A 23,536-nucleotide genomic window follows, 5' to 3' on the forward strand; every position below is an offset into this window, starting at 1 on the left:
AGCGGGGTGGTGGCACCGGGATCCTCATCTCTCCCAAGTGGTCATTCTCTCTTTCTCCCCTTACCCATCTGTCTATCGCCTCCTTTGAATTCCATGCTGTCACAGTTACCAGCCCTTTCAAGCTTAACATCCTTATCATTTATCGCCCTCAAGGTTCCCTCGGAGAGTGCATCAATGAGCTTGATGCCTTGATAAGCTCCTTTCCTGAGGACGGCTCACCTCTCACAGTTCTGGGCGACTTTAACCTCCCCACGTCTACCTTTGACTCATTCCTCTCTGCCTCCTTCTTTCCACTCCTCTCCTCTTTTGACCTCACCCTCTCACCTTCCCCCTACTCACAAGGCAGGCAATACGCTCGACCTCATCTTTACTAGATGCTGTTCTTCCACTAACCTCATTGCAACTCCCTCCAAGTCTCCGACCACTACCTTGTATCCTTTTCCCTCTCGCTCTCATCCAACACCTCCCACACTGCCCCTACTCGGATGGTATCGCGCCGTCCCAACCTTCGCTCTCTCTCCCCCCGCTACTCTCTCCTCTTCCATCCTATCATCTCTTCCCTCCGCTCAAACCTTCTCCAACCTATCTCCTGATTCTGCCTCCTCAACCCTCCTCTCCACCCTCTCTGCATCCTTTGACTCTCTATGTCCCCTATCCTCCAGGCCGGCTCGGTCCTCCCCTCCCGCTCCGTGGCTCGATGACTCATTGCGAGCTCACAGAACAGGGCTCTGGGCAGCCGAGCGGAAATGGAGGAAAACTCGCCTCCCTGCGGACCTGGCATCCTTTCACTCCCTCCTCTCTACATTTTCCTCCTCTGTCTCTGCTGCTAAAGCCACTTTCTACCACGCTAAATTCCAAGCATCTGCCTCTAACCCTAGGAAGCTCTTTGCCACCTTCTCCTCCCTCCTGAATCCTCCTCCCCCCTCCTCCCTCTCTGCAGACGACTTCGTCAACCATTTTGAAAAGAAGGTCGACGACATCCGATCCTCGTTTGCTAAGTCAAACGACACCGCTGGCTCTGCTCACACTGCCCTACCCTGTGCTCTGACCTCTTTCTCCCCTCTCTCTCCAGATGAAATCTCGCGTCTTGTGACGGCCGGCCGCCCAACAACCTGCCCGCTTGACCCTATCCCCTCCCTCTTCTCCAGACCATTTCCGGAGACCTTCTCCCTTACCTCACCTCGCTCATCAACTCATCCCTGACCGCTGGCTACGTCCCTTCCGTCTTCAAGAGAGCGAGAGTTGCACCCCTTCTGAAAAAACCTACACTCGATCCCTCCGATGTCAACAATTACAGACCAGTATCCCTTCTTTCTTTTCTCTCCAAAACTCTTGAACGTGCCGTCCTTGGCCAGCTCTCCCGCTATCTCTCTCTGAATGACCTTCTTGATCCAAATCAGTCAGGTTTCAAGACTAGTCATTCAACTGAGACTGCTCTCCTCTGTATCACGGAGGCGCTCCGCACTGCTAAAGCTAACTCTCTCTCCTCTGCTCTCATCCTTCTAGATCTATCGGCTGCCTTCGATACTGTGAACCATCAGATCCTCCTCTCCACCCTCTCCGAGTTGGGCATCTCCGGCGCGGCCCACGCTTGGATTGTGTCCTACCTGACAGGTCGCTCCTACCAGGTGGCGTTGCGAGAATCTGTCTCCTCACCACGCGCTCTCACCACTGTTGTCCCCCAGGGCTCTGTTCTAGGCCCTCTCCTATTCTCGCTATACACCAAGTCACTTGGCTCTGTCATAACCTCACATGGTCTCTCCTATTATTGCTATGCAGACGACACACAACTAATCTTCTCCTTTCCCCCTTCTGATGACCAGGTGGCGAATCGCATCTCTGCATGTCTGGCAGACATATCAGTGTGGATGACGGATCACCACCTCAAGCTGAACCTCGGCAAGACGGAGCTGCTCTTCCTCCCGGGAAGGACTGCCCGTTCCATGATCTCGCCATCACGGTTGACAACTCCATTGTGTCCTCCTCCCAGAGCGCTAAGAACCTTGGTGTGATCCTGGACAACACCCTGTCGTTCTCAACCAACATCAAGGCGGTGGCCCGTTCCTGTAGGTTCATGCTCTACAACATCCGCAGAGTACGACCCTGCCTCACACAGGAAGCGGCGCAGGTCCTAATCCAGGCACTTGTCATCTCCCGTCTGGATTACTGCAACTCGCTGTTGGCTGGGCTCCCTGCCTGTGCCATTAAACCCCTTCAACTCATCCAGAACGCCGCAGCCCGTCTGGTGTTCAACCTTCCCAAGTTCTCTCACGTCACCCCGCTCCTCCGTTCTCTCCACTGGCTTCCAGTTGAAGCTCGCATCCGCTACAAGACCATGGTGCTTGCCTACGGAGCTGTGAGGGGAACGGCACCTCAGTACCTCCAGGCTCTGATCAGGCCCTACACCCAAACAAGGGCACTGCGTTCATCCACCTCTGGCCTGCTCACCTCCCTACCACTGAGGAAGTACAGTTCCCGCTCAGCCCAGTCAAAACTGTTCGCTGCTCTGGCCCCCAATGGTGGAACAAACTCCCTCACAACGCCAGGACAGAGTCAATCACCACCTTCCGGAGACACCTGAAACCCCACCTCTTTAAGGAATACCTAGGATAGGATAAGTATTCCTTCTCACCCCCCTTTAAGATTTAGATGCACTATTGTAAAGTGACTGTTCCACTGGATGTCATAAGGTGAATGCATCAATTTGTAAGTCGCTCTGGATAAGAGCGTCTGCTAAATGACTTAAATGTAAAATGTAAATGTATAATGAAGACATCACAACTATGAAATTCATTTCTATATTTAACTAGGCAAGTCAGTTAAGAACAAATTCTTATTTACAATTACAGCCTAGGAACAGTGGGTTAACTGCCTTGTTCAGGGGCAGAACAACAGCTTTTTACCTTGTCAGCATAGGGGATTCGATCTAGCAACCTTTTGGTTACTGGCTCAACTAACCACTAGGCTACCTGCCACCACTATATAAAAATAACAAATAACAAGTAACCAAAAAAGTGTTAAACAAATGAAAATATATTTGAGATTTGAGATTCTACCCACCCTTCGCCTTGATGACAGCTTTGCGTACGCTTGGTATTCTCTCAACCAGCTTTATCTGGAATGATTTTTCAACAGTCTCAAAGGAGTTCCCACATATTCTGAGCATTAGTTGGCTGCTTTTCCTTCCCTCAACAGTCCAACTCATCCCAAACCATTATCAATGGGCTTTAGGTCGGGTGATTGTGGAGGCCAGGTCATCTGATGCAGCACTCCATCACTATTCGTATTGGTCAAATAGCCCTAACATAGCTTACTAGTGTGTTGGGTCATTGGCCTGTTGGAAAACAAATGGTAGTCCCACTAAGCGCAAACCAGATGGAATGGCGTATCACTGCAGAATACTGTGTTAGCAATGCTTGTTAAGTGCGCCTTCAATTCGAAATGAATCACTGACAATCTCACCAGCAAAGCACCCCCACACCATTACACCTCCACCATGCTTCACTGTGTGAACCACACATGCGGAGATCATCCGTTCACCTACTCTGCGTCTTATAAAGACACGGGGGTTGGAACCAAAAATGTTATTTGGACTCATCAGACCAAAGGACAGATTTCCACCGGTCTAAATGTCAATTTCTTGTGTTTCTTGGCGTCTGTTCTTCTTATTGGTGTCCTTTAGTAGTGGTTTATTTGCAGCAATTCGACCATGAAGGCCTGATTCATGCAGTCTCTTGGGAACAGTTGCTGTTCAGATGTGTCTGTTACTTGAACTCTGTGAAGCATTTATTTGGTCTGCAATTTCTGAGGCTGCTAATGCTCATGAACTTATCCTCTGCAGCAGAGGTAACTCTGGGTCTTCCTTTCCTGTGGCGGTACTCATCAGAGGCAGTTTCATCCTAGCGCGTAATGGATTTTGCAACTGCACTTGAAGGAACTTTCAAAGTCCTTGAAATGTTCCGCATTGACTAACCATGTCTTAAAGTAATGATGGGCTGTTGTTTCTCTTTGCTTACTTGAGCTGTTCTTGCCATAACATGGACTTGGTATTTTACCACCCCTACCTTGTCACAACACAACTGATTGGATCATAGGCATTAAGAAATTCCACAAATGAACTTTTAACAAGGCACACATGAAATTCCAGGTAACTACCTCATGAAGCTGGTTGAAAGAATGCCAAGAGTGTGCAAAGCTGTTATCAAGGCAAAATGTAGCTAAATGTATAATATTTAGATTGTTTAACACTTTTTTGTTTACTACATGATTCCATATGTGTTATTTCATAGTTTTGATGTCCACTATTATTCTACAATGTAGAAAATATTAAAAATAAATAAAAACCCTTGAATGAGTAGGTGTTCTAAAACTTTTGACTGGTACTGTAAGTAAAACCTGTAACTCGTCTTCTTGGTAAGCAACTTCTGTTTAGATCTGGCCTTGTGTTTTATTGTCCTGCTGAAAGGTGAATTCATCTCCCAGTGTCTGGTGGGAAGCAGACTGAACCAGGTTTTCCTCTAGGATTCTGCCTGTGTTTAGCTCCATTCCATTTTATTTTTATCCTGAAAAACTCCCCAGTTAACAATTGCAAGCATACCCATAACATGATGTAGCCACCCCTATGGTTGATAATATGGAGAGTGGTACTCAGTGATATGTTTTATTAGATTTGCCCCAAACATAACAATTTGTATTCAGGATAAAAAGTAAAAACACCATTCCACTTTGACATTATGGGTCACTGGGGGCCAGTGACACAACATCTCAATGACATCCATTTTAAAGTCAGGCTGTAACACAACAAAATGTGGAAAAAGTAAAGGGGTGAGAATACTTTCTGAAGGCACTGTATTCATCACAAAGTTCAACATTTTAAAAGGGTATGGGGTTATGGTACAATTGTAAAAAATCAATCAATCAAATTGATTTATAAAGACCTTTTAAAATCATCAGTTTTCACAAAGTGCTTATACAGAAACCGAGCCTAATACAGTGGTTTTGAGTTGTGTTCTACATTGGTCAAATGTGTAGTGAGGAGAGACATTTGAACAGCCTCTAAGGTGGTCAGATAGTTGGTACCAGGTAGCTCCCAATTGTGTTCAACTATGTTACAAGAAGTAAAAAGGTACCCGTTGACAAAACATTTTATAGTAAACAGCAGGTAAATACATTTTAGAGAGATTTAGGGCTGGTTTCCTGGACACAGATTCAGGCTAGTCCTAGACTAAATAACATGTTCAATGGGTATTCTCTGGGAAATCAGCCAAAAGTGTTTATCTGTAATGTTATATCCAACAGGAAGAGCAATTAGGAGGAATATACCCTGAAGGTGGGATTAGCTCCCAGATCTAACAGACAATTGATGGCAGAGGAGTACAGGTTGGAAGCAGGGCTCCGGGCAGCCGAGCGGAAATTGGAGGAAAACTCGCCTCCCTGCGGACCTGGCATCCTTTCACTCCCTCCTCTCTACATTTTCCTCCTCTGTCTCTGCTGCTAAAGCCATTTTCTACCACTCTAAATTCCAAGCATCTGCCTCTAACCCTAGGAAGCTCTTTGCCACCTTCTCCTCCCTCCTGAATCCTCCTCCCCCCTCCTCCCTCTCTGCAGATGACTTCGTCAACCATTTTGAAAAGAAGGTCGACGACATCCGATCCTCGTTTGCTAAGTCAAACGGCACCGCTGGTTCTGCTCACACTGCCCTACCCTGTGCTCTGACCTCTTTCTCCCCTCTCTCTCCAGATGAAATCTCGCGTCTTGTGACGGCCGGCCGCCCAACAACCTGCCCGCTTGACCCTATCCCCTCCTCTCTTCTCCAGACCATTTCCGGAGACCTTCTCCCTTACCTCACCTCGCTCATCAACTCATCCCTGACCGCTGGCTACGTCCCTTCCGTCTTCAAGAGAGCGAGACTTGCACCCCTTCTGAAAAAACCTACACTCGATCCCTCCGATGTCAACAACTACAGACCAGTATCCCTTCTTTCTTTTCTCTCCAAAACTCTTGAACGTGCCATCCTTGGCCAGCTCTCCCGCTATCTCTCTTTGAATGACCTTCTTGATCCAAATCAGTCAGGTTTCAAGACTAGTCATTCAACTGAGACTGCTCTTCTCTGTATCACGGAGGCGCTCCGCACTGCTAAAGCTAACTCTCTCTCCTCTGCTCTCATCCTTCTAGACCTATCGGCTGCCTTCGATACTGTGAACCATCAGATCCTCCTCTCCACCCTCTCCGAGTTGGGCATCTCCGGCGCGGCCCACGCTTGGATTGCGTCCTACCTGACAGGTCGCTCCTACCAGGTGGCGTTGCGAGAATCTGTCTCCTCACCACGCGCTCTCACCACTGGTGTCCCCCAGGGCTCTGTTCTAGGCCCTCTCCTATTCTCAATATACACCAAGTCACTTGGCTCTGTTATAACCTCACATGGTCTCTCCTATCATTGCTATGCAGACGACACACAATTAATCTTCTCCTTTCCCCCTTCTGATGACCAGGTGGTGAATCGCATCTCTGCATGTCTGGCAGACATATCAGTGTGGATGACGGATCACCACCTCAAGCTGAACCTCGGCAAGACGGAGCTGCTCTTCCTCCCGGGGAAGGACTGCCCGTTCCATGATCTCGCCATCACGGTTGACAACTCCATTGTGTCCTCCTCCCAGAGCGCTAAGAACCTTGGCGTGATCCTGGACAACACCCTGTCGTTCTCAACTAACATCAAGGCGGTGGCCCGTTCCTGTAGGTTCATGCTCTACAACATCCGCAGAGTACGACCCTGCCTCACACAGGAAGCGGCGCAGGTCCTAATCCAGGCACTTGTCATCTCCCGTCTGGATTACTGCAACTCGCTGTTGGCTGGGCTCCCTGCCTGTGCCATTAAACCCCTACAACTCATCCAGAACGCCGCAGCCCGTCTGGTGTTCAACCTTCCCAAGTTCTCTCACGTCACCCCGCTCTTCCGCTCTCTCCACTGGCTTCCAGTTGAAGCTCGCATCCGCTACAAGACCATGGTGCTTGCCTACGGAGCTGTGAGGGGAACGGCACCTCAGTACCTCCAGGCTCTGATCAGGCCCTACACCCAAACAAGGGCACTGCGTTCATCCACCTCTGGCCTGCTCACCTCCCTACCACTGAGGAAGTACAGTTCCCGCTCAGCCCAGTCAAAACTGTTCGCTGCTCTGGCCCCCCAATGGTGGAACAAACTCCCTCACAACGCCAGGACAGAGGAGTCAATCACCACCTTCCGGAGACACCTGAAACCCCACCTCTTTAAGGAATACCTAGGATAGGATAAGTAATCCTTCTCACCCCCCCCCCTTTAAGATTTAGATGCACTATTGTAAAGTGACTGTTCTACTGGATGTCATAAGGTGAATGCATCAATTTGTAAGTCGCTCTGGATAAGAGCGTCTGCTAAATGACTTAAATGTAAATGTAAATGGAAGTGGCGATGTGCAGGGTGGTGACTAAGTCAAAGTCACTGCAGGTGGCGTCTACCTCTGAAACAGATTAAAATATCAAATAAGATTAGATTACCCTTCATTGTATGCTTTGCATATCAGTGCTTCATAATCACAAGAATACAAAAAGGAAAAGGAAAGTAAGCAATGTGTGCTACATGAAGCTTATTTATTTTAACAGGCAACAGTAATTGTCTATCATTTGTCTGCCTGTAGCAATGTTTACTCAGCATCTTTGCTTACACAACCAGAAAGCATGCTTCAGTTTGTTTTCTTCCTGTATTAAACACAGATCATCCCTTCAATTGTATCGATTATTTACGTTATAAAATACCTAAAGTTGTATTACAAAAGTAATTTGAAATGTTTTGGCAAAGTTTACAGGTAACTTCTGAGATATTTTGTGGTCACGTTGCTCAATTTGGAACGGGTGTTTTTCTGATCGAACGCGCCAAATAAATTGACATTTTGGATATGTATCGACAGAATTAATCTAACAAAAGGACCATTTGTGATGTTTATGGGAGATATTGGAGTGCCAACAAAAGAAGCTCATCAAAGGGAAGGCATGAATTATATTTGTATTTCTGCGTTTTGTGTCGCGCCTGCAGGGTTAAAATATGCTTTCTCTCTTGTTTATGGAGGTGCTATCCTCAGATAATACCATTGCTTGCTTTTGCCGAAATCCTTTTTGAAATCTGACATGTTTGCTGGATTCACAACACGTGTAGCTTTAATTTAATATTGGCAGTGTACGAAACATATACACAACATCAAATACCACTCAAAAGGATGGCAGATCATTCAAAGCTTATGTCATATGGAAAATGTCATACAGCAAAAATCCCAAAGATGGTTGAGCGCGCTCCACCTTTAATTTTTATATTGCAAATGGACATCAACTTAAGACCCAAGCGTCAAAAATGTATCACCCTCTAAAAAAGTGCTTTCTGGACTGTTTATCGAAATTCTTTCAATTTTTTTGTCAATTATACATGTATAAGAACTGTATGAACATACCTTTGTCATTTCTTTTGACTTGACCATAAGGCACATGTTTTGTCCATTTGCAATATGATATCATAGGAAGTCAAAAGTCAGTGAACCATTGCCAAATGCCATAAATGTCCGAATGCAATATGAAAGTGCCAAATCAGGATGCTATGTCCAATTGCTATATATGATCATAGGAAGTTGGCTTCTGCACCCAAAATTCAGTGAACCATGTCCAAATGGAGTGTATACTGTCCGAGTGATATATCTCACTATGTTAAGCCCTGAATCAACCTAGAAGGTCTATTTGTCATGTATGAGGTGGGACTCTGTAGTTTTTTTTTAAACATCCAAAATGGCCAGGGGTGCCCCCTAAAGGCATTAAAAAACATTTTAAAAATGTGCTCCTGGTAACCCGTTTCAATCACCAGGCGCACGGCTGTCCATTTGCAATATGGTTCAATGAGCATTTGACATGCTCAAAAATACTGCAGAAATGCTAAATTGACTGGCCTGATGAACTCGGGATGGTCGGGCAGTGATAGTGGTTCCTTTTCATGACTCGTTGTGTTGATTTCGTCATGTCCATTTGGTGATGTTTTTTCATTGTTGAATCTTATTGCAAATGGACAAAAGTCAGCCAGCAAGTCAGCGTCCATCAGATATCATTCTGACACCAAACTGATACAAACTGACATCAAACCCACTTTTTCCAACTCGTTTAAAAGCCAACTATCTCATATTTGAGAGCGGGCCCAAAATTCACAGCGCCTTCTGTTTAACCTCTTACGTCCACCTGACACGCAGGCGTCCCATCTAGACATCTGGAAATGCAAAATGCGCTACGCTAAATGCTAATAGCACTCGTTAAAACTCAAACGTTCATTAAAACACATGCAGGGTACTGAATTAAAGCTAACCTCGTTGTGAATCCAGCCAACAAGTCAGATTTTTTAAATGCTTTTCGGCGAAAGCATGAGAAGCTATTATCTGATAGCATGCAACACCCCAAAAGACCCGCAGGGGATGTAAACAGGATAATTAGCATAGTCGGCACTACACAAAACTCAGAAATAAAATATACATTACCTTTGACGATCTTCTTTGTTGGCACTCATAGATGTCCCATAAACATCACTATTGGATCTTTTTTTCGATTAAATCGGTCCATATATAGCCTAGATATCGATCTATGAAGACTGTGTGAGCAAGTAAAAAACAGCGTTTTATAACGCAACGTCATTTTTTAAATTAAAAAAGTAGACGATAACCTTTCACAAAACAATTCGAAATACTTTTGTAATGCAACTTTAGGTATTAGTAAACGTTAATAATCTATCAAATTGATCACGGGGCGATGTATATTCCATAGCTCCATATCTTGAAACCATGTTTCAAGATATGACCGGAAGAAATGACCGGAAGAAATGGGCTGCCTCTTGTTCGTTTGACCAAGAAACAAAGCCCAGGCAAATCACAAGACTGGTGACATCGTGTGGAAGCTGTGGAAGCTGTGGAAGCTGTAGGAATTGCAATCTCGGCTCCAGGTAATGTGGTTTCCATTCAATAATACATGCAAGTGGCGCATTGATATATTTTCCAATTTTCAGTGATCAGATTTTCCTGCGCTTTTCGATGAAACGCACGTTCTGTTATAGTCACAGCCGTGATTTAACCAGTTTTAGAAACGTCTGAGTGTTTTCTATCCACACATACTAATCATATGCATATACTATATTCCTGGCATGAGTAGCAGGGCGCTGAAATGTTGCACGATTTTTAACAGAATGTTCGAAAAAGTAGGGGGTAGGATCAACAGGTTAAACCATAATAAAAACGTAAAACACGTAGTTACATTCTAGCTGTGGATCCAGTTCTGACATTATGAGTAGGCCTACCTGAGGCGTCCCCAAATCCCGAGTTTCGGCTCCATAGGTCCTCCGGTGCCCGAGCAAGACTTTAATTGGTGCTGAAAATCCACATTTTATGGCCGTTGCTACGAGGTCCTTAAATTAGTTATCGGACAGAAATGTTAGGGTCCATCTCTATGGGCCGATGCGGTTTCAATGCACCTAGTCTTGCGACTCTAGGACTTTTCTCAATGTCATAATTTTCTCGATGGTCAAAATGAATAAGTTATTGCAAATGTACGAGGCTGTTTCTCGGTCTGAGAACCTTCTAGAGCCAGATAACTCACTATGCACTATCGACTTGAGCTCTAGAACCGGTTTCTAAAGTTTCAGAGCTTTTGGTCTGACCGTTCTTTGATAGTTTGAACAAAGGTAACTATTGCAGGCTATGTGTGTCTCTAAGCCCCACGCTGTGTCATTCCATCCTTGATGTGTGTGTGTGTAAGAGTTTTTCTTGGAAATCTGATGGGAGAAATGACTGATTTATAGTTCATGAGTGTTGCCTAATCACACATATGTTTTGGAAAGATGTGAGTTGTTTAACCTTTCAAAACAGCCCCTTTGTCCCCAATTTAAGGGACTTCCGGTTGGCACAGGAAGCTGAACGTAAACACATATCCTCATTGGGGTAGGCTTTTACAAAATCCTGAGTTTAAAGTCTTTACGTTAAGAATTTACTGATTTACACAGGGTTGAATATATCAAAACACCTTTAGGGTGAATTTAACCACTTCCGGTTGCTCCAGGAATCTTAGAATCAACACAGATAGACCTCATAGTGGCCTGATGGATTGTCATCGAAGACAGGTTCATAAGACGTTCATAACCCAGATAGGCTTCAGGTTGAATTTAGGGGAGCAGGCAATGTGTTCCTATGAGGAGAGAAGTCATTACACCCTGTTTTAACTGTTAAGGGTTAATTCCACACGGTCAAGGTTAGGATTGCAGAGATTGGGAGGACATTAGGAACGTTCCAATGGTTGAATTGTCCTTCTAATCCTAATGGTTCTGCCGCTGTCCCCCAAAAGCACCTGACATTTCGGCCCAGGCTTCATGTCGGGCCAACATTTTTGAACGGTTGATGCGCTCAGACAGAGTGAGCTACGGTCAAATGGGGCATCTCGTTGAACTCGGCACGGCCTAGAGACTAGGTTGATGCCATTTGTTTCCCGTTCTGTGATATTTTCAGCCTGTCTGTGTAAGTTTTTAATACAAATTGTGCTTCCAGAACAGCAGGAATACAGACTACAGCAGGTCTTTGTTTATTTCACTGTTGAATATTATCTACTTCACATATGTTTCCCATGCCAATAAAGCCTAACAGTTTTGTCCATCCTTGAAAGGCAGTAAACACAGTGAAGGTTCAACATTTACAAATTAAGTGACGCAGACCAAATCCAAACCTTAAATAAAGCACAACACAAAGAATTACTCAAATAATTATTTAACCTCTCTAGGCTACATGGGACGCTACCATTGAAAATAAGAATGTGTTCTTAACTGACTTGCCTGGTTAAATAAAGGTAAAATAAAAAAATAAAAAATAAAAAACCATCCCACCTGACCAACATCAGGTGAAATGGCAGAGCGCCAAATTCAAATTAAATTACTATAAATATTAAACTGTCATGAAATCACACAGGCAATACACCAAATTAAAGCTACACTTGTTGTTAATGAATCCAATGTGTCAGATTTCAAAAAGGCTTTACAGCGAAATCAAACCATGCTATTATCTGAGGATAGCACCCCATCAAACAAACACAGACAATCATATTTCAACCCACGAGGCGCGACACGAAATAAAGATATAATTAATTCCTTACCTTTTGAGCTTCTTTTTTTGGCACTCCAATATGTCCCATAAACATAACAAATGGTCATTTTGTTCGATTAATTCCGTCGTTATATATCCAAAATGTCCATTTATTTGGCTCGTTTGATCCAGAAAAACACTGGTTCCAACTCGCGCAACACGACTACAAAATATCTCATAAATTACCTGTAATCTTTGTCCAAACATTTCAAACAACTTTCCTAATACAACTTTAGGTATTTTCTAACGTAAATAATTGATAAAAATTTAAGCCGGGATAAACTGTGTTTAATACCGGAGGAAAACAAAGTGGAGCGTGCTTTCAGGTCATGCGTCTCTAACAAACTACACACTTCACTCGACCCTCGTTCTGAACAGGGCTACTTCTTCATTTGTCAAAGGAAAAACATCAACCAATTTCTAAAGACTGTTGAAGCATGGAAGCGATAGGAACTGCAAGCAAGTGCCTTAGATTTCCAGATTCCCATTGAAAATTCATTGAAAAGAGTGACCTCAAAAAAAATGTGTGGATGGTTTGTCCTCGGGGTTTCACTTGCCAAATAAGCTCTGTTTTACTCACAGACATCATTCAAACAGTTTTAGAAACTTCAGAGTGTTTTCTATCCAAATATACTTATTATATGCATATCCTAGCATACCTTTGCTTCTGGGCCTGAGTAGCAGGCAGTTTACTTTGGGCACGCTTTTCATCCGGACGTGAAAATACTGCCCCCTACCCCAAAAAAGTTAATAAATCAGCACAAGCCTTGACATTATAAAGAATCACACCGAAATAGAAAATAGAACAGACAGTTAGAGTTAAATTACAAATTATACACATTTACACTTTAGAAATCTGAACAAGCACACACACCAAAATCAGTCTTTGGGAAGAGGAAATCTCGTTGTTGGTCGGTTCCCCTTCCTTCTAGCTGCAACAGGGCTCCCCTATTTCCTTGTGAGACTTCTCCCACAGCTTCATCCTCCTTGAGGCAATGGCCTTTTTGAGTCTGACTGTTTGAATTCAGCTGATGCATGCCTTGCAATGTCACAAAGGGGGAGTTGAGGGCCGACTTGCTCTTCACTTTGAGGGGTAAGACTTGCAGGGGGTTGACGGCCAGCACCATGCGGCGCCTGAGGATCATCTGCTTCCTCTTTGGGGTAAGTTCCAGCTGAGGTCACCTTAGAGGGTGTCTTCTGACAAAGCAAACACAAGAAATTAGATTCATCTCAAAATTCACACTTGACTGTTACATAGTTTACAAGTACATTTTGATAATCGAATGTGTCCTGTCAGAATAGCTGATCTTACTGGAGGTTGTCTGGCTCTCTGTTCCTCATCTTCATCCTCCTCCTCTTCCTTCCTTACAGTCTCCACAATATCCAAATCGGTCACCAGTGGGATGGCAGGGATCGATGCCCTCAACGCCGCCAGCATCTCCATCGTCAGCCGTCTCCTCTGTGCTCTGTGTGGGAGTCTATATGCCGGTCTAGTCTGCTGAGATGTGTGGGGCATCCTGTCACTGGACACTGCTCCTGCCTGACATTGACACGGCCCGACTGCCAATTACAAAGGAGCATCCTCTCTTCACTGTTCCTCAGATTGTGTACATACCTAAGGTGCTGACTGAAGCCAATCACAACCTTATAGCAAAGTGTACATGAGCGCACTGGAGCCATTTATACTATTCTATACTATTGAAAAGTGAAATAACACTAAATAAAACCCCTAACACATTCCCTTTAGGAATACAGAAAGTACAATGCTTCAGGCTGCTTAATTGATACTTATAAACACACGAGACCACTCCTCACCACTCTAGAATCTCCTCTTTACCACTCCCTGCACTCCTCCTCTGCTTGTCAGCACAAAGTGAAATGCAGTCTATTAGAAAAGATGACTCTTCTCATTAAAACACTCCCCCAACTCATCCCATGCTGTCAGCACATGGTCAAACTCTGTTTTTTAGTTTACAGTTTTTTTCGATTGCTAAACGACAGTGGACACAACTGGAGTCACATGTGCAAAACTCTAACTACAGTCTGCACAGCAGCAGCTCATGTGGACCAAACTCTAGTTCGTTTTTCATTGCTTGAACACAGTTTTCAAAACTCTACACACTTATCCCATGACTTTAACCTCAACCTGCACAACACTGTGGATTTACAGCACTTTGTTCAATTGCTAACACACTGCTGTCAAAACTGTGAACCACACATTCAAAACGGAATAGATTTCAGCCTTGTGCCTTTCAAACACTGCTGATTGCAATTCCAGCTGAAAGGCTAAGCAGGTGTCTTGTTTTAGACTTGTTAGTGAACACACACACATATTACAGTATATATAGGTAGAGCTCAGAAAGACTCATTTTGGAAATGGAACAAGGAAGATGGGTTCGTGGAGGGAGAAGGGTGGCAGGGAGAGGGCGGATGCGTGGAGGAAGACAAAAAGACAAAGAGCTGTTATTTCAGATGAAATAAGGGCTACACTTATAGACCATGTCGTGAACCATGGTCTCTCATTGAGAGAGGCAGGGTTGAGGGTACAACCCAATCTGCAAAGATCCACAGTGGCATCTGTAATGCGAATTTTCTATCATGCAAACAGGTGAGAGTTACATCCTTACAGTAAATTAAAACATTACAGGAATCTATTTTGTATTGCAATTATAGAATATTTACACAGATATATATTACAGTAAGTTTGACTGTAAAGTATATTTTTACAACAGGACCCAAAGGCTGCCCCCAACAGGGGGAAGAGGAAAAATATTTTCAGATGCGCAGGAAAATGCTATTGTTGACATGGTTGTTGTCAACCATGCAATAAAACTGCGGGAGATTCAAGATAGAGTGCTGGTGTCATGCCTTGGTCATTGTATCTTGTGTTTTTGTTATATGTTTGGGTAGGCCAGGGTGTGACATGGGTTTATATGTTGTATTTCATATTGGGGTTTGTATTAATTGGGAGTGTGTATTAGTAGGGGTGTGTCTAGTTAGGCTTGGCTGCCTGAGGCGATTCCTAATTGGAGTCAGCTGATTCTAGTTGTCTCGGATTGGGAACTGTATTTAGGTAGCTTGAGTGCGCGTTGTATTTCGTGGGCGATTGTACCTGTCTTTGTGTTAGTCACCAGATAGGCTGTAAGTAGTTTCACTCGTTTGTTGTTTTGTATTCTCAGTTATTTCATGTACAGCATTTTCTTCATTAAAAGTCATGAGTAACCTACACGCTGCATTTCGGTCTGACTCACTTCAAACAACAGACGGAAATCATTACAGAATCGCCCACCACGATTCACAGACCGAGCAGCGTGTGAACTGGCAGGAGCTAAAGGAGGACGATATGGACGGCAGAAGCAGGGATTATACGACGTGGGAAGAAAGACAGGTGGGCGTCCGACCCAGAGCGAGTGCAAGAGCCCGCCTGGGATTCCCTACAGCAATGCGAAGAGGGCTATACACGGATGGAATCGAAAAGGAAAGCACGGCTATACAGAGCGAAAACCGTAGGTAACGGGGAAAGCGCAGAGAGAGAGTGGCAGAGTCAGGAGTCAGACCTGAGCCTACTCTCCCTGTTAATTGTGAGGAGCAGCAATATGAGGACTTCTGGTCTTGGGAGATGATATTAGACGGAAAAGGACCCTGGGCGCAGCCGGGAGAATATCGCCGTCCCAAGGAGGAAATAGAAGTAGCTAAAGCGGAGAGGCGTGAGTATGAGGAGGCAGCACTGCGACGCGGTTGGAAACCGGAAAGTCACCCCAAAAATGTATTGGGGGGGCTAAAAGGGAGAATAGTTATGCCAGGTAGGAAACCTGTGCATACTCCCTGTGCTCACCGTTGGGCTAGAGAGACCGGGCAGGCACCGTGTTATGCTATGGAGCGCACGGTGTTTCCAGTGCGGGTGCAGAGCCAGCTGCGACTTATACCAGCCCTTCCTATTGGCCGGGCTAGAGTGGGCATCGAGCCAGGTAAGCTTGGGCAGGCTCGGTGCTCAAGAGCTCCAGTGCGCCTGCACGGTACGGTCTATCCAGAGCCACCTATACACACCAGTCCTCCGGTAGCAGCTCCCCGCACCAGGCTTCCTGTGCGTGTCCTCGCGCCAGTACCACCAGTTCCAGCACCACGCACCAGGCCTCCAGTGCGCCTCGCCTGTTCAGCGCAGCCAGTGCTTTTCTCCCCCTGCGCTGCCGGAGTCTCCCGCTTGTTTAGCGCAACCAGAGCTGTTCTCTTCTCCTGCGCTATCGGAGTCTCCCGCCTGTTTAGCGCAGCCAGAGCCTTTCTCCTCTCCTGCGCTGCCGGAGTCTCCTGTCTGTCCAGCGCCACCAGTGCTCCCAGTCGGCCCAGCGCGTCCAGTGCGCCTCGCCTGTTCAGCGCAGCCAGAGCCTTTCTCCTCTCCTGCGCTGCCGGAGTCTCCTGTCTGCCCAGCGCCGCCAGTCGGCCCAGTGTCACCAGTCTGCCAGGATCCGCCAGAAGTGCCAGTCTGCCAGGATCCGCCAGAAGTGCCAGTCTACCAAGATCTTCTAGATCGGCCAGACAACCTTAATCATCCAGGTCCACCAGCCAGCCAGGATTTACCGGAGCCTACTACCTGCCTGAGCTTCCTCTCAGTACCGGGCTCCCTCTCTGTACCGGGCTCCCTCTCTGTACCGGGCTCCCTCTCTGTACCGGGCTCCCTCTCAGTACCGGGCTCCCTCTCAGTACCGGGCTTCCCCTCAGTACCGGGCTTCCCCTCAGTACCGGGCTTTCCCTCAGTACCGGGCTTTCCCTCAGTACCGGGCTGCTTCCCCTCAGTACCCGGCTGCTTCCCCTCAGTACCGGGCTGCTTCCCCTCAGTACCGGGCTGCTTCAGTCCCGGGCTGCTTCAGTCCCGGGCTGCCCCTCTGTCCCGAGTTGCCCCTCTGTCCCGAGTTGCCCCTCTATCCCGAGTTGCCCCTCTATCCCGAGTTGCCCCTCTATCCCGAGTTGCCCCTCTATCCCGAGTTGCCCCTCTATCCCGAGTTGCCCCTCTGTCCCGAGCTGCCCCTCTGTCCCCGAGCTGCCCCTCGGTCCCGAGCTGCCCCTCGGTCCCGAGCTGCCCCTCGGTCCCGAGCTGCCCCTCAGTTATGTGGGGATCAGGGTGAGGACTATTAGGCCATGGTCGGCGGAGAAGGTGGATTATCCTAGGACGCGTAGGGGAGGAACTAGGACATTTATGAAGTGGGGTCCACGTCCCGAGCCAGAACCGCCACCATGGACAGACGCCCACCCGGACCCTCCCTATGCTCTTGAGGTGCGTCCCGGAGTCCGCACCTTAGGGGGGGGGGGTTCTGTCACGCCTTGGTCATTGTATCTTGTGTTTTTGTTATATGTTTGGGTAGGCCAGGGTGTGACATGGGTTTATATGTTGTATTTCATATTGGGGTTTGTATTAATTGGGAGTGTGTATTAGTAGGGGTGTGTCTAGTTAGGCTTGGCTGCCTGAGGCGATTCCTAATTGGAGTCAGCTGATTCTAGTTGTCTCGGATTGGGAACCGTATTTAGGTAGCTTGAGTGCGCGTTGTATTTCGTGGGCGATTGTACCTGTCTTTGTGTTAGTCACCAGATAGGCTGTAAGTAGTTTCACTCGTTTGTTGTTTTGTATTCTCAGTTATTTCATGTACAGCATTTTCTTCATTAAAAGTCATGAGTAACCTACACGCTGCATTTCGGTCTGACTCACTTCAAACAACAGACGGAAATCATTACAGCTGGCTGATAATGATATATTTGAAAATGTTAATTCTGTCAGCACAACAACTATTGCTCGAGTCCTAAAGAAACACCAAGTTACAATGAAACAGTTATACACTGTACCGTTCGAGAGAAACAGTAAACGGGTAAAAGAGCAAAGATACCAATATGTCCAGGTAAGACGTCTGAGGTTACGTACACAGCTATACAAAATATTTACAGTAAAAAAAAACACTAGCATTTCTACAGTACAACTGTGCACTTACTGTTTTTCAGAGAGTAATGGAGGTGGAAGCACTGGAAAGACCACATTCATTTGTATTTATCGATGAATATGGAATTAACCTTGCCAAAACACGGCGCAGAGGAAGGAATGTTATAGGTCAAAGGGCCACTGTGGAGGTTCCAGGCCAAAGGGGGGGAAATATCACCATGTGTGCTGCAATGGCCAATGATGGTTTGCTTCTCAACACACCACTCATTTGCCCATACAAGACAGAAAGGCGTATAGCTTTCCTAGAACAGCTCTATGCTCAGCTAGTGCCAGCAGAACAGGGGGAGCCAGTAAGAAACCCCCAAGTTTTTGTCATAGTTTGCGATAACGTTGCTTTTCACCACTCTGCAGCTGTCACAGATTGGTTTGCAGCACATCACAGGTTTATGGTTTTGTACCTGCCTGCATATTCACCCTTCCTCAACCCAATAGAGGAGTTTTTCTCTGGAGGTGGAAAGTGTTTGGTCACCACCCACATGACCAAATGTCTCTTTTGGAAGCCATGCGTGCCGGATGTGAGGACACGAGTCCAGAGGACTGCCAGGGATGGATAAGGCACTCCAGAAGGTTCTTCCCCAGGTGCATGGCAAGAGAAAACATTAGATGTGATGTTGAAGAAAACCTGTGGCCTGATGCTAGAGAGAGGCAGGATTAGCCCCTCAATTATTTGTTTGAATTACAGGATGTACTTTTAGTTTCTACCTTTTTTTTCTCATTACTGTAATTCCGTAAATTACTACAGATTATTGAAGCAAACTGCTAATTTTCATTTACCTTAAAGAATTATGTTCTAAAAATTTTCATAAATCATGTGAAAGAATGTCACTTTTTTCTTTGAAGAAAATATTACTTTGTATGCAGTCACTGAAATTGTTCAAACTGTAAACATGAAAAGTTTGTTTTTCTGTATTGGTGTTTGATGCTAGTGTTTTTGCTCTCAGTGTGTTCTGAGTGACAGTGTGTGTTATCTCAGTGAGGGTTGTGCCTGCACTGAGCGTGAGCCATGTGTTAAGAGTTGTGTTGCTTGGAATGAGTTTTGCAGGTGATGTGAACTGTTTAGCTCAGGTGACTGTTGGTAGTGCAGACTGCAGTTAGAGTTTTGCACATGTGACTCCAGTTGTTCCCACTGTCATTTAGCAATCGAAAAAAACTAAGAATGCTCACATAGATGAGGCCCCTACTCTGCTTGTCAGCCTGTAGTCAAATACATTCTATTTATAGAAAACACTCCCCCAACTACTCCCATACTGTCAGCTCATAGTCAGATTCTCTCATTTCCCATTAAAAACAATCACATTGATGAGACAACTTTTTTACATGGTCCCTGCGGTCAGACCGAGTGAGCTACATGAGATTACATTTTTGCACAGACCAAGCCTGCTACATGAGACTACTTTTTTTCATGGTCACTGCGGTCAGACTGAGTGAGCTATCAAGCGGGTTGTCTTGTTGAACATGGCAAGGCCTAGAGATTATGGTGATGCCATTTCAGGCTCTGTGTGTGTGTGTGCGTGTGTGCGTGTGTGCGTGTGTGCGAGAGAGAGAGAGAGAGAGAGAGAGAGAGAGAGAGAGAGAGAGAGAGAGAGAGAGAGAGAGAGAGAGAGAGAGAGAGAGAGAGTTTTTCCTTTGACATCTGTTGTGAGAAATGACTGATTTAGAGTTCATGAGGGTTGCCTAATCACACATATGAAGTTTTGGAAGGATCTGGCCTTTTTAAACCTTCGAAACAGCCCCTGTGACCACAATTTAAGGCACAGGAAGCTGAACGTAAACACATATCCTCATTGGGGTAGGCTCTTACAGAATTTTGAGTTTTAAGTCTTTACATTAAGAACTTACTTATTTACAGAGGGTTGAATGAGTGTGTGTTATTTCAGAAAATAACAGAAATCATGTAGAGCTAAGAAACCCACCTTAACATGCCGCAACTTAACATGCCGCAACACCTTAACATCTGTAACTTTTTGGGAAAAAACAAACATTTCTTTGACCATCACCAATTGTACATTGTTCGATTTCTCGTAAATTACGATAAATAAAAGGCTGGTTCTTTTTTCCTGACACCGTAGGGTCATGTACTTTGATGTGAAGCAGTCAAATTAGTGCTCTATTTTCGTTTTTGACCTTGAATCCCAGAGAAATGGCCTTAACTTAAGCGATGAGGCCTCAATGCCATCTTGTCTCTGGGCTAACAGCCCATTAGGCCTAACCTATGCTCACCAAGTTTCGTCTGCTAAGTCTTTTCGGTTTAGGAGAAATGGCCATGTCATGATTGGTGATGTTTGGTGTATTTGCAATAAGAATACATTCGCCATCTGGTGGAATTACCAGGACAGCGGAAATATGACCAAAATGGAACATTTTATAAAACCGAAACTGAAGGTCCGAGAGACTTCGTTCGATGATTCCCGGAAGATCTGGCTGGCCCTGATGCATGGCCCGCTGCCGTCGGCAAATTTTTTAAAACAGGTCTAGTAAGGGACCGTACATTTGCAATATGGAGATACTCATCGATCATACAGCAAATACCGAAAAGGGTCCTTCATGTATGGAGGGACAGGGGAGAGGGCAGAGGGGGTTGATTGCATATGTACATGAAATCGTATCATATGGAAACATGCCAATGACCTTGAATGTTTGGGGCTGAATGTCTTCCTCTCCCCTCATATGTCTCTCACTATTTTTGGATTATATCGACCACCAATATCTGATGTCTTGTTTAATGACCATCTAAATGCCATGCTTAAAGAATGTGATCATAAGAAGGAGATCAACTTCATGGGCATTTTCAATATAAACTGGGGAAACAAAACTTGCAGGAAAAAAATCAGAGATCACAGACTATTTCAACCTGACCGATCTTTCTTTGAAAAAAGCATTGAAGTCTGGTCAGAATGATGACAGACATTTTATACAGCACTGAAAAACAAGGTGGTAAGGAAATAAAAAAGCAAACGCAGAGTTCTTTCTTAGAGTGATCAATGAAGCAAATGAAATGACAAAGTGATTTGGGAAAATCTCAAACTAACAGGGAGAGGAGCTGAAAAGTCCAAAAAACACCCTGAATTAAAGGTTATTGGGATTCTAATTCAAGACTCAAATTTCCTATCCACCATCTTTAACCATTTTTTTGTTGACTCTGTCAGGGAACTGGCTAAAAGATTTTCAACCATACATAGTGTTTTCCTTGATGGACAAAAATATTAATTTTAGTCTCTTCTGACCAGAGTACCTTCTTCCATATGTATGGGGAGTCTTACACATGCCTTTTATTTAAGCAATGGCTTTTTTCTGGACACTCTTCTGTAAAGCCCAGCTCTGTGGAGTGTACGGCTTAAAGTGGTCCTATGGACAGATACTCCAATCTCCTGCGGTGGAGCTTTGCAGCTCCTTCAGGGTTATCTTTGGTCTCTTTGTTGCCTCTCTGATTAATACCCTTCCTTGCCTGGGTCCGTGAGTTTTGGTGGGCGGCCCTCTCTTGGCAGGTTTGTTGATGTGCCATATTTTTTATATTTTTAAATACTGGATTTAATGGTGCTCCGAGGGATGTTCAAAGTTTTGGATATTTTTTTAAACCCAAACCTGATCTGTACTTCTCCACAACTTTGTCCCTGACTTGTTTGGAGAGCTCCTTGGTCTTCATTGTGTCGCTTGCTTAGTGGTGTTGCAGACTCTGGGGCCTTTCAGAACAGGTGTATATATACTGAGATCATGTGACAGATCATGTGATACTTAGATTGCACACAGGTGGACTTTATTTAACTAATTATGTGACTTCTGAAGGTAATTGGTTGCGCCAGATCTCATTTAGGTGCTTCATATAAAAGGGGGTAAATACATATGCACACACCACTTTTCAGTTGAGCATTTTTTGTAACTTGTAATTTTTTCATTTCACTTCACCAATTTGGACTATTTTGTTTATGTCCACTACATTAAATCCAAATAAAAATATATTTAAATGACAGGTTGTCATGCAACAAAATAGGAAAAACGCTGTATGTGAAATCCTTTGCCTTGTATTTCAACTGTTGTTCCATATTCTCTGTGATGTCCTCACCACACCGTGTCACTGTTTCGACAGGGAAACATTTTCAAAAAGCTCTTTCTTGTCAGGGCAATTCACCCTCAATGAATGGCTTGCTATGTTTAGCAATTTTGTGGGACAGTGCATAGCCAGCTCTCACAACTTGGTCGTTTGCTGAGTGCAGTTTTGTGAAAGGTCCTTGCTGCTTTTGCAACTGAGAAAGCAACTCTCATATTCATAAAATTCTATTCATTCTTCGTCTGGAAGTGTCAGGACAAGTTGTAGTCTTTCAAGACAGCGATGCTCTCTTTGCACACAGCTTTCCCTGATACCTTAATACAAAAATATTTTGATGTCAAATGGTGGGAGTTAAACCATTACACAAAGGTGAGTATTCATTGGGATTTAATTGAATAACAAATACTTTTTTCAAAACTTTACTATCGCAAATTCTTTATGTGATCTGAGAATGATTCCACGGGCCGGCCTTTGCCCAGGCCTGGCAGAAGGGGATGACAACCGGATAAGAGGTAATCCGTCATTTTGATTAAGACATTAATGAGCAAGCTAGGACGGACGTAGTCAATATAACAATTTGTTCAGCACTTTTGAAATGTACAGTGACAGAATTCAGAACATGAGTCATTCTTACAGTGTTCTCCCAGTGTACACCATGTCAGAACCGTAGGATAAATAAAGGGGGCATATAAGCAGACAATGAAAGCTCTTACAATATTTGATGATTACATTTCTCAAAAACAGATTATAGGCAACATGTACACCACCAAGTCAGAACAGTAGGTGAAATTAAGAGGTGAAAATAGACCAAATTATTTGGGTGAGTTAAATGGGCTACTAACAGTTTACTACACAATATACACTTAGTATTACATCCTTAGCTACAATATACATACAGTATCTCCATGGCATATTCCATCATTTATGCAGCAGCATATAAGACATTTGTGGGCTCATCTTTTTGTACTGTGCTCACTTGGACAGGAAGGTGGCGTGGCGGGACTTCGTGGGCAAATTTTCTCATCAAAGTCGGGCATTCTCTGGATTTATGGTGCTTTCAAGACAACTCATGATGACGTCAGTGATCTTCAGGGCGTAGCTCTAGAAAAAGGCCTGAGTTCCTGATTTACATTTCAGAGTTGGATGAAAGTTCAAAACATATTTTCCCAGTTTCCCATCTTCATATGACAAGGATTAAAAAGGATTTGCAAGTAGATTGTTGACTTGGTTCATGATGATGACTGCTAGCTAAGATATTGAAAGTATGATATTGACAGTCCAATCAAAGCTACCATAGATATGTGATTTCATGTCATTTTATCTGTGGCCGTT

The sequence above is a fragment of the Oncorhynchus gorbuscha genome, linkage group LG05, assembly GCF_021184085.1.
Source record: "Oncorhynchus gorbuscha isolate QuinsamMale2020 ecotype Even-year linkage group LG05, OgorEven_v1.0, whole genome shotgun sequence".
Taxonomy (NCBI): domain Eukaryota; kingdom Metazoa; phylum Chordata; class Actinopteri; order Salmoniformes; family Salmonidae; genus Oncorhynchus; species Oncorhynchus gorbuscha.